Raw genomic sequence first — 6,000 nt, 5'->3', positions numbered from 1 at the left:
AGCAAACCTTGTATGAATCACCTCTCTTCCTTTTGACATTTTTGGCTGATAGTGTGGCGTAGTCTTCACAGACATCACCAGCGAGTAAATAACACCACAAATCTGCTCATATTAAGAAAACGGATTATATTTCTCTTCTCTTTGGCTTTTGTTTGGTGTGTGTTGCTTAACAGTTAAGGTGATAAATATATGACAGGTACTCAACAATATCACTCTCTTCGTGATGCTAATGGTGGATACACTCGGTACTAAGTGCTGTGAACTGTGATTGAAGCCATATTTTGATAATGAACACTTGTTAACACGTTATTTAATACTGAGAGAAAACAATATGCTTCGTGCGTTTATATTTTTGTTGAGTATATAATAGCCAAACACTTACGAGATGTATTGCTGGATCCCGAAGTCTTTGCTATACAGTAAGACCAGCAATGGATATATGAGGGAAAACACAAATATTTATGGCAAATGTAAACAATTGACATCTAACACGTTGTTGATGATTTTTCCCACTTGTGACATACCGATACGCACACAATAGTGTTAGAAAACACTTGGTCTTTCACGGACGTTAGGCTGCGCAAAAATGCTACATTTTAAAGCGGTCGACTGCCACAGTTGCCAAAGCACTGAAGGCGCCAAAGTGGTGGAGTCCATTTTGCTGTCCACGGCGAGGATTGAACCCGCATCCTGCTTTCCAGCGGTTGGGAGTCGCGTTCCTTACCAGTTAGCCACGCCCTTCTTCTTACACGCATGAGTACTTCATTCTGCACACAGTTTCTAGTCTCATACAGCGGTTTGTCAAGAGTGTTCCAATACAGCACATTCTCGTGAGTTCTCAGGGATTTATTGGACAGATACTTGAAATTATGAACAGAGCTTATCTGTCTGGGGTGTCATTACCTAACTGTAGACCAATCCGGCGCGCACACTTCGCTAGTGGATTATGAAATGTTTAATTTCATTCAAGCACTGACTTTACCACTTATCTTTCAGTTCCGCTCAACACCTTCAAAAACTGCTTATTATGTGCTACGTGTTTATGTGTTGCTCTTCAGGGATTATGTGTGACCAGATAGCATGCCACACAGTTGATCATCACGGATTATGTGTGACCAGATAACAATCGTCACACGATCGTTCTTCATGGAGTATATGTGACTAGATTGTGAATTCAGCACAATTGTTCTTTAGAAATTACAATATGACCAGATAGCAAATATGTCATGATCGTTCTGCAGGCATTATGTCTCAAAAAATGTCATATCACCTTCCATCATGGAGTATGTGTGATCAGATAGAAACTGTCAAATTGTCGTTCTGTGGGCTTTATGTGCGACTAGTCAGCAAGTTAAATGACACCCTTCTTCAGGCATTGCATGTGACCAGATAACCACAGTCACACGGTCGTTCTGCACTGATGTTGTGTGACTAGACAGAAATGTCACACGACAGTTTCCTCGCGGGTCATATGACAGAAATGTCACACGACAGTTTCTTGGCAGATTATATGATCAGAAAGCCAATTTAGCACTGTTGTTCTTCTGAGGTTATGTGTGACCAGATGGCAAACGTGACACCGTGAACAGCGATCAGTGAACAGGCTATTTCGAAGAAGTATATTTCTGAATGATGTAATTATTTGGGAGTTATAGGCTTACCGCTTCGACATCATTTCAGACATATAGTGCACGATTTGCATTACATCAAATATTATATATTATATGTCGTAACACTTGTAAATATTTTTTTTTCAAGCCGTCGCGTGTTCAAATCCAGCTTTCCCTGTTTGGACCTGGCCTTGCCACAGGAGGTAACTCGTATCAGAAATAATGTTAATGTAATAATCACAGTAAATACTTAAGTATAATGTGAGCATTGCCATAGCTATATATCTTTTCAAAACATGAGTTTAGAAATAACCTCAATTCGCAGCGTACGTGGGAAAGTCTGCTGCAGCCTGTGGATGGCAGTGGGTTTCCCCTGGGCTCTGTCCGGTTTCCTCTTACGATATAATGCTGGCCGCCGTCGTATAAGTGAAATATTATTGAGTACAGCCGTAAATCAAATAAATAAATTAATTAATTCGCAGCCGTAAGATTTCGTGAACTCCGCATGAAAGCAGCATAGACGATACAAGTCATTTAGGCATGGTGAATCTAAGTCTATTCAACTGCAATATTCGAAATTAGGCTTTACAGTTATTCCAGTCATCGTGAAAACACGTACCGGTATTGTACATTTTCTGTACACGTTTTCCCCGTATGCCAGAATGCCAGAGGTTCTCATCTCTGAAGCGTATAATACCCTCTGGGTGATCATTACCGTTTGGGTACAGGTGCACATGGTCTGTTCATTTTCCACTTAACAATCCTGTCGTCCTCTTATGTAACTGTGAGGAAGTTTGTATGTAATTTTGGCAGCGGATGAAAAGCATATTCAGTCAAGTTTATTCCGCTGTATATTCACTTGAAGAGGTCATTAGCAGTCTTAATGAACAACAAAGGCCGTTAGCCAATCATCTTCCCATAACAGTCCCCATCGTAAAATGGCTCTTTGTACAGAACGAACAGCGTAAGATCAAAGGAAGGGAGCACCTTCCGCCGCGTCATAAAACGGCGCAGCCGTACTAGTGCTCAGGTCACGTGGACTGGTTTTTTGGTTTGTAACCGCATCACAATGATATTCATCAGGAAATACAAGATGGGTCCAAGCACCTGTACAGCTTAGTTGCATGCCATATGCCTTCCGTAATAAATGTGCGTGCTTGGCATCCTTTTGTGAAACTTTGGAGATCATATATAATTATTTCAAAGTGTTTTTTTCCGTTATAAATTCTGTCAACAGACCCATAATGTGACCTCATTTATAGCCAACGTTCCTCGTTAGAGAATAAAGTCTGTAAAGCGTGTGGCGTTTTAAGTCCGAAGTTTATGTTAATTCAAGACTTTTACTACAATGCTATATATATAAGATCGTATATCACATTATCATGTCAGAGGGTACCTTGGTATTTCTGATGGTTTGAGAATGCCTGGTCTGCGGTAAACGGAAAGAACTGATCCGAGCCTCTGAGTGGACATTCATTCCTTACCAATAAACTCCCAGAACTTCAGGCATTATAACCACAATGAGATATCTTCCCCGCGCCCTGGCAATTCGGGCCCAAGCTGAATGTAGCACGTCATTGAAACGTCATCGCAAAGACAGGGTTGAGAACTAGACAATATCGCTTATACACCCAAATAGGCCTTTCCAAACTGTGAATCAAGAACACGCAGTTGACCAGTCATAAGCAGTGTTGGTGCAATAGGTCAACCGGATGTCCAACATATTGGTTACAGATGTTCAGTCTCTCTGTGACGTCATTTCTTTCACCGGGGACGGATTGAAAAGCGAAGGGGTGGTGGGACATCAGATGCCTTGGATCCATTCACTACTTTAGTCGGGAAAAGTTTCTCATTATGATGATAGACCATTCAAGTTAGCACAAATCTCAAAGAATAAACAAGGGGGAAACATACGCATATACTGACTGTATGCAAGAGATTTAATTTTATAGGAGTTATTGAAAGACACGAAATTTGTGATGGTCAGACTTCAAACTGGTCAATCTGATTTTGCAGTTGAGAAAGTGGAAACACAATGTTGGGTTGTTATGGTATAACAGTTCATAGCACATAGTATGTAGTCCCTATCCTGTATTTATGGGCGATATAGCAAATCCACAACAAATTTGAAGCTCCTTTCTGACACATTTGCCTGTTAGGATGTTATATGACATGGTTTGTTACCTTTTCAAGTTGAACAGTCACAGTTTATCATTGGCCTTTCCTGACACAATCTTTTGAAGATAATATTTACTTATCTGATTGGTGTTTAAGGTCCTGCTCAAGAATACTTTATTTATATAGCAGTGGTCAGGTTTATGCATGGTGGAGGAAACCGTAATTGGGTGGAGGAAACTGGACACTAGGTATGTAGGAAATCGTACAATGGATGCAGAAAGCGGTCAATGGATGCAGAAAGCGGTCAATGGATGGAGAAACCCGGTAAGTGGCTGGAGGAAACCAGAAATGGATGGAGAAAAACTCAGAATAAATGTGGAGTAAACCGAACAATGGATGTAGGAAACTTGTCAATGAGTTAAACCATGAATATGTGGAGGAACCTGGGTAGTAGGTATGGAGGAAACCGCGCAATGGGTGGAGGTACTTAAAGCCGCGGACGAAAAACGTGGGAGCTGGATTCGACCGCTCGATTTGATCGGTCATGGGCCGATTGGCGGGGGGCAAGAATGACACCTTAGATCAGTGAGCCAGTGACGGCCACTCAAGTTCTGAACTGACATCAGATATAATATTCAGGCTTCTCTTTGCTGTTTAACGTCGGAAGATTTCGCTTTACGCGTCATTCAGATTGCTTCGTAGATGTATTGGCCTATATAAATATGCTACGCTGAAATTCTGCCCGAACCCCTCGAAGGATTTGGTAACATGAGGTGTGTATTTCGCCTGTCGTGGGGCGAGAATTCATTAAAACAAGTAGTTTAATAAAGGTCGATGTATGCAATGCTGGCATACCGTAAACACACCGCTAACCGACAGCTGCACGGCAAATCTACCAGAAGTGTTGTCTTCTCAGTTTTTCCTGTTGGACAGGGTTACTTTCGAGGAAGCTGTCAGCATGTTAATTGACGGCTAGGATCTGCACGCCGTCTAAATATTAGCTTTCTTCCGTCGGTTGTTTGACTGTCTGCACTCACTGTTTCTCTCGAGGCCTCGGGTTTGCCCGTATTTCGGCTATCAACATCTACCTCCGTTTAAAAAGGGTTCGAATTTAGCACTCGCACCCTAAACGGATTCATACGATGTAAACCGAGTTGCTCGCATCATGATCTGGCATCGAGTGTTGCATGTATTTGTATAGGTTGTAGGGAAATGCTTTGGATGGTTTGTCTTAGGGATAGAAATTATATAACCTAAAGGTTTCCTGCACCATTGCTTACCTCACATACATACATAATTGCAGTACTCATTGCATATGCCATCTGTAATTAAAATGAGGAAAGAAAATTCACATGATCATTTGTCACTAGATATGCATAAATGTGAGCGTCCAGTGGGAGATACTGTAAACCTTTTCGTTCTACCGGGCTCCCTACCGTGTCAAGCAGGTATATTCACAGTGTTACAGGGGTTAACAAGCAGGTATGTTCACAGTGTTAAGGCGGTTAACATTGTGACATGCAACAGGCAAACAATCATCACTGGAAATTGCACAAAGTAAATTTCAGACTCGACATATGATATCTTCCATGTATAGTATACAACAGATATGATGCACATAAGCATGTACGTAACGCTCAGGTTCAATGTATTTTGTGTGTGTATGGTGAGGAGATCAAATCAAATACATCCAATTAAATAAGCCAGCTCTGACTGCAACCGTTCATATATAAGCACCATCACGTATATGTGATAGTTACATTACTGCTGTGAAATGTCATTTATAGACATGTACACTGTCGAAGACGAAATAACAGCTTAGGTCTTCGACTTTCTTCCCAAGAAGAATTCAGGGCACCGTTTAGAGGTACCAAGACCCAAGGCAGTTGGTAGAGTGTCCTTGATAAATCAGTATCAGCCGAGGGTTGGTGTTCATACAGGTCAAAGTATCTAAGAAAAGCAATTATGTATGATATGTATTTAAACTACACAAACTCTACAAATTTACGATCATGCCAAATTTGATTTTTTTAAAATTTATCACAGGGTAGACTTCCTCGTTTTTGTACATATGAAGATCCAAGTAAATTGTACCATTTGCATAATTTACACTTTTCCTCCAATAATATTCTGACGGAATGTCCAAAAACTGAAGTTCAATTTTACAGCCATTTGACTTTATTAAAAACAAGATCTCACTATACACACTGCAGCCCGCAATGATTCATACTGAAACTACTGAAAACTGGGTTTTTTTTAAGTGATTCCGTCA

The sequence above is a fragment of the Liolophura sinensis genome, chromosome 8 (genome assembly GCF_032854445.1).
Source record: "Liolophura sinensis isolate JHLJ2023 chromosome 8, CUHK_Ljap_v2, whole genome shotgun sequence".
Lineage (NCBI taxonomy): Eukaryota > Metazoa > Mollusca > Polyplacophora > Chitonida > Chitonidae > Liolophura > Liolophura sinensis.
The sequence above is the reverse complement of the archived record's forward strand: the minus strand, read 5'-3'. Positions refer to the sequence as shown.